The sequence below is a fragment of the Crocuta crocuta genome, unplaced genomic scaffold (genome assembly GCF_008692635.1).
Source record: "Crocuta crocuta isolate KB4526 unplaced genomic scaffold, BGI_CrCroc_1.0 scaffold189, whole genome shotgun sequence".
Taxonomy (NCBI): Eukaryota; Metazoa; Chordata; class Mammalia; order Carnivora; family Hyaenidae; genus Crocuta; species Crocuta crocuta.
Window position 1 is genome coordinate 798,675 of NW_027551564.1, and position 6,000 is coordinate 804,674.

Here is a 6,000-nt window from a genome sequence, read left to right on the forward strand (position 1 = left end):
TTCCCAAATAACAGTCTGTTCGGGGAGCTTACACTTCTCTGCTTCGAGAGCCGGGCCATTATGTTCAGCATCTGCCAGTGCTTCTCCCTGCTTATGTATCTTCAGACTGTATTTTAAAACAAAATCTTTCTAAAAGAAACCATTTCTTTCTCTTCAGTATTAAAAAAATGTATTTGGTAAATCAGGTCCTAATGCAACATACAATATTTTCACCAGCTTAATAATTAAGAAGGCACACACAATTTAATGTTTCAAAACTAGTTATTTACCATTCCATAATTAGTTATTGAATGTTGACATTAAAAATAATCTTAGCAGCATTTAATTCTCTGTACTGTTCACTCCTTCTATCACTCCTTTTTGGGGTGCCTGGATGGCTTAGTCGGTGAAGCGTCTGACTGTTTGTTTCAGCTCAGGTCATGAAGTCATGGTCATGAAATTGTTTCCCATGTCAGGCTTGGTGCTGAGTGTGGAGCCTGCTTAAGATTCTCTCTCTCGCTCTACCCCCCTCACCCCTTCACTCTCAAACACACACACACACACACACACACACCAAACAAACAAACAAACAGAAACATTCCTTTTTGCTTCCAAGAATTTATATCTATCTCATGCAGCCTTTAAAGACTGACTTCTCTCATTTAGACATGTGCATTTAAGTTTCCTCCATGCCTTTTCAGGGCATAATAGCTCATTTCTTTTTAGTACTGAATAATATCCCATTGTCTGGATATTCCACAATTTCCATTCACCTACTAAAATATACCTTGGTTGCTTCCAAGTTTTGACAATTACAAATAAAACTGTTATAAACATCCATGTCCAGGGTTTTGGTAGACATTTTTATTTTACTCCTTTGGATAAATACCAAGGAGCATGATGTCTTGATCTTATGGTAAGAATATATTTGGTATTGTGAGAAACTGCTATCTGTCTTCCCAAGTAGCTGTGCCATTTTGTATTTCCTGTCAGCGATGTATGAGTGTCCCTACTTCTCTGCATCCTCATCAGCATTTGGTGTTGTCAATGTTCCCAATTTTGGCCAAAGGAATAGGTGTGTAGTAGTAGCTCACTCTTATTTGAATATACATTTCTCTTATAACATATGATGTGCACTATCTTTACATATGCATATTTGTCATAGATACATGTGCTTTGATGAAGTGTCTGTTAAGATTTGGTCCATTTTTTAATGAAGTTGTTTTTCTTCTTGTGAAGTTTTAAGAGTTCTTTACATATTTTGGATAATAATCCTTTATCAGATATGTCTTTTCCAAATATTTTCTCCTAGTTTGTGGCTGATGTTCTCATTCTTTTGATATTTTCTTTCACAGAACAGAAGTTTTTAAATTTGATGAAGTGCAGCTTATCAATTATTTGTTTCATGGATCATATCTTTGATTCTGTAACTAGAAAGTCATAGATATGCCCATGGTCATCAAGATTTCTCCTCTATTATCTCTTATGATCTCTCTACTTTTGCATTTTACTTTTAGATTTGTAGTCCATTTTGAGTTAATTTTTGTAAAGGATGTGTCTAGATTTTCTTTTTTTGTATGTGGATGGCCAAGTCAGCACCATTTATCAAAATGATCATTTTGCTTTGTTGTATTGCCATTACTCTTTTGTCAATGATTGACTATATTTGTGTGCAACTATTTCTGGACTCTTTATTATCTTCTAATGATCCATTTGTCTATTTTTTCACCAATACCACACTCACTTGATTATGGTAGCTTAGTAGTAAGATTGAAGTCAGGTTATGTCTGTTCTTAACTTTGACCTTCTCGTTCAATATTGTATGGACTATTCTGGGTCTCTTGCCTTTCTGTATGATTGATTTGTTGATATCCATGAAACAACTTCCTGGGATTTTGAGTGGGATTGCCTTAAATCCATAGATCAAGTTGAGAAAAACTACATTTTGACAATGCTGAGTCTTCCTGTCCATGAACATGCTGTATCTCTCCATTTATTTAGTTCTTCCTTGAAGTCAGAGTTTGACAGTTTTCCACATATATATCTTATATATTTTTTATTATATTTATATCTAAATATTTCATTTTAGATATTAATGCAAATAATATATTTTTAATATCAAAGTCTACTTGTTCATTGTTCATATACAGGAAACCAATTAATTTTTGTATATTAATCTTGTATTCTGCAAACTGGCTACTATCCCTTATCAGTTCCAAGAGTTTTGTTGTCTCTTCTTTTGGATTTTCTACATAGATAATCAGGTCATCTGTGAACAAAGACATTGTTATCTTTCCATTCTCAATCTATATATCTTTTATTTCTTGTTTTCGTCATTTACATTAGCTAGAAATTCCAGTAGGATGTTGAAAAAGAGCAATGAGAAGAGACACCTTGCCTTGTTGGAAAATTTTTGAATTTCTCATCTGTATGATGTTGGTTATAAGTTTTTTTTAGGATATTCTTTATCAAATTGAACAAATTCTCTTTTCCTACTTTATTGGTTTTTTATTATGAATGTGTTTTATATTTTGTCCAATGTTCTTTTTCTACATGTACTTGTATGACCATGTGACTTTCTATTTTAGCTTATAGATATGATGGATTGAATTAAGTGATTTCCAAATGTGTGGAATAAATTATACTTAATTGTGATGTATAATTTTCTTTGTACGTTGTTGGAGTGAGTTAGCTAATATTTTGTCAAGTAAAAGTTTTTTTTAAGTGTTTTATTTATTTCTGAGAGAGAGAGAGAGAGAGACAACGTAAGCAGGGGAGGATCAGAGAGAGAGGGAGACACAGAATCTGAAACAAGCTCCAAGCTCTGAGCTAGCTGTCAGCACAGAGCCAGATGTGGGGCTTGAACCCACAAACTGTGAGATCATGACCTGAGCCGAAGTCGGATGCTCAACCGACTGAGCAACCCAGGCACCCCTCAAGTAAAAGTTTAAAAAGCATATGACTACCATTTTATTTTCCTCTATCAATTATAGCTGCATTTACAATATCTGTGTGCTTCGAAATAACATCCTTACTGTCTATAACAAGTGCAAGGCTAGGTTCTAGAAAAGGATTTAAAAAATTACTCTGTTCCTACTATCTGCAAAGAGACTACTTGCATCTACACTGGTATAAGGGGACAGTTAACAATGGGCTTAGAAATGTTTCTTCAAGTGATAATTCAGCTTAAGCCTTTATCATGATAATTCCTTTGGTGCAAATTTAGTACCAAAAACTATTATGAAAATGCAAAGGAAATGATTTGTGTCATTTGTTTTAGTCTGAGTATGTGAGATCCCATCCATTTACTGAGTGAGAAAAATACATATTTTATGCTTAACAATTAATATATTATTTAATTTTGGAAATTTTGAGTTGCAGACTAAAAGTGCAAAGTTCTAGCAGTTTAAGGATGTTACATTGTGTGAAGAGTAATAGTCTATGACACACCTGTATAATGTACTGCCAGTTCACATCAATTATATGACAAGTAAAACTGTTTACAAATCAAATGATCCCCTTTGAGTTCAAACTCTCAAACTGTGAATACCAAGGGAGAGTTCTTGACATGCATACTTCTTCCACTTGTCCTAAGATGAAACAAAAGTGTGAACCAGACGAGATGTGGTTTTTAGTGCTACACAGAAAGCATGTCCTTTAAAACTTTTCGTGATAAAAATACCAATATGTCCAATTAGAAGTTGAATACTTTAAATATTTCCCTTTACCAATCTGAGATTTTTACCTAGATTTCTTAATTGTTCTTTTAACATTTATTTATTTTTGAGAGACAGCGATAAAGCATGAGGAGGGGAGGTGCAGAGAGAGAGGGAGACACAGAATTTGAAGTGGGCTCCAGGCTCTGAGTTGTTAACACAGAGCCTGATGCAGGGCTCAGACTCACAAACTGTGAGATCATGATCTGAGCCAAAATCAGATGCTTAACCAACTGAGCTGCCCAGGTGCCCCAGAGATATCTTTATTAAATAAAAATCAATTGCTTAATTTGCAAATTCAAAATAGACAAACATAACAGAAGAATTAGGCAATGATATAAGGAATTCACTTTAAATAAAATTCTATTGGGTTTAATCTTGTTTAGCTTTATTAAAATTAAGCTGATTGACTGGAATCTTTGGATTCTTATGCAATTCATTTCCGTTAAGCCATAAAAGTAGGTTTAAGGAAGTAGCTCAGTAGAACCATAGTAGCTGAGTTTATTCACTTTTCTCATGTATATTATTTGTAAGTAGGATAATACAGGAAGTGGTAAAAATGAGGTTTATGCTACCTTAAGTTATTATTGTGAGAGCTGAAACATTCAACAATGAACACCTTTTCTTGACCTGTTCTTGTCCTCCCCCCCCACTTTGATTTAATAAGGGAGCTACCTTGTTAGTAAAATTGTTTGGAATGGAGGTGGTGCTTGATTCAATTGGAGAGTAGATTAATACTGAGAGTAATATTTTTCACTGGCAATGAAGCTAAAGATAAAACTTGGAGATTTGGTATCTTTCTTGATATAAAGAAAACCTTAACAAAATAAAAGAAGAAACTAATCTAGTCAGAAAAAATAGTATTTAGTAAAAAGTCATGGTAGTGCACAAATCATGGTTTCTCAAAAGTTCCTAAAATAATTTCTAAAATATTCCTTGGAGCCTGAGATTTGGTATATTTTCCTTATTTTTAAAGCTACTATAAATTTAAAAAAAATAAATAAATAAAGCTACTATAAGAAGGATCTCCATCACTTGCAACCAAGAATGCAAATATATTAAGTTTAAACAAGACTTCCTTTCAGCTTAATAACAAACAGACTTTAATTTTGAGACATATTTTTAGTATCGAATAGCAAAAATAGGTAACTCCTTTTAAATATAATTTTAAAATTCCACCACCCATCTAGCCCATCTCCCAACCACCTCCCTCTAGCAACCCTCAGTTTGTTCTCGTCCGTTAAGTGTCTCTTGCAACTTGCTTCCCTCTCTTCTCTTCCCCTGTCCCTCACATGTTCATCTGTTTTGTTTCTTAAATTCCCCATATGAATGAAGTCATATAGTGTTTTTCTTTCTCTGATTGACTTATTTTGCTTAGCATAATACATTCCTGCTCCATTGCAAATGGCAAAAATTTCATTCTTTTTGATGGCTGAGTGATATTCCATTGTGTATATATAAACCACATTGTCTTCATTCATTCATCAGCCAATGGGTATTTGAGCTTTTTGCATAGTTTGGCTATTGTTGATCTGAGGCACAGAAAAGCTAAGTCATTTACTCATGGTCACATTGAATTCTGCTCCTGAAATCAATATTGTGCTGTATGTTAACTAAAATTTAAATTAAAAAAAAAAAAACTTTTAAAAAGAAAAAATAAAATAAATATAAATTTTTAAAATGTTAATTATCTTAATACATAATGACAAATATTTAGGAACCAAATTTACAAAATAAAAACACAATCAATACTAGACCATTATTAAGCCACAAAATTATTTTAAAAGTTAAGATGGCTGAATTGCATGAAAACAATTTATGTTTTCCTTCAATTTGGATGTCTTAAAGAATCTATCCCCAAATATTTGCTTTAAAAACCTATGATTAACAGCATTTTACCACTGGGAATCATCCTTAGATAAACATTTTAATTATTAATCGCATGATTTGGGGAAGATTTAGAAATAAATAGTTATTCTAAAAGCATTTGGAAATAAAACAAACTGTTCAGCCATGAAAGATTTAGTTTTTAAATGATAATAAAGTGAAAGAAGTACCCAACTGTTAATTATTACTTGTGACAGAGAACAAGTTTCAAAAACTTGTAATTAACTTTCTTGTGCATTTTTAGGATACTTCAGAATGCTCTAATTGATATGATGTTCAATTTGGGGACTGAAACATTACCCAACTAACTATCCTGGAATAAATTTGTTAATATACTAATGAGTTTTGTGGGGTTTCCCACAAGGCAAACAATCTTCCCTCATTTTTTTTTTTTTTTTTTTTTTTTTTTTTTTTTTGT

General features: G+C 32.7%; 1 pseudogene; it reads right to left on the reverse strand.

Moving 5' to 3' along the window:
* Window positions 1-6,000, reverse strand: part of LOC144219965 (DNA dC->dU-editing enzyme APOBEC-3H-like) — a 107,383-nt pseudogene that overhangs the window by 100,895 nt on the left and 488 nt on the right.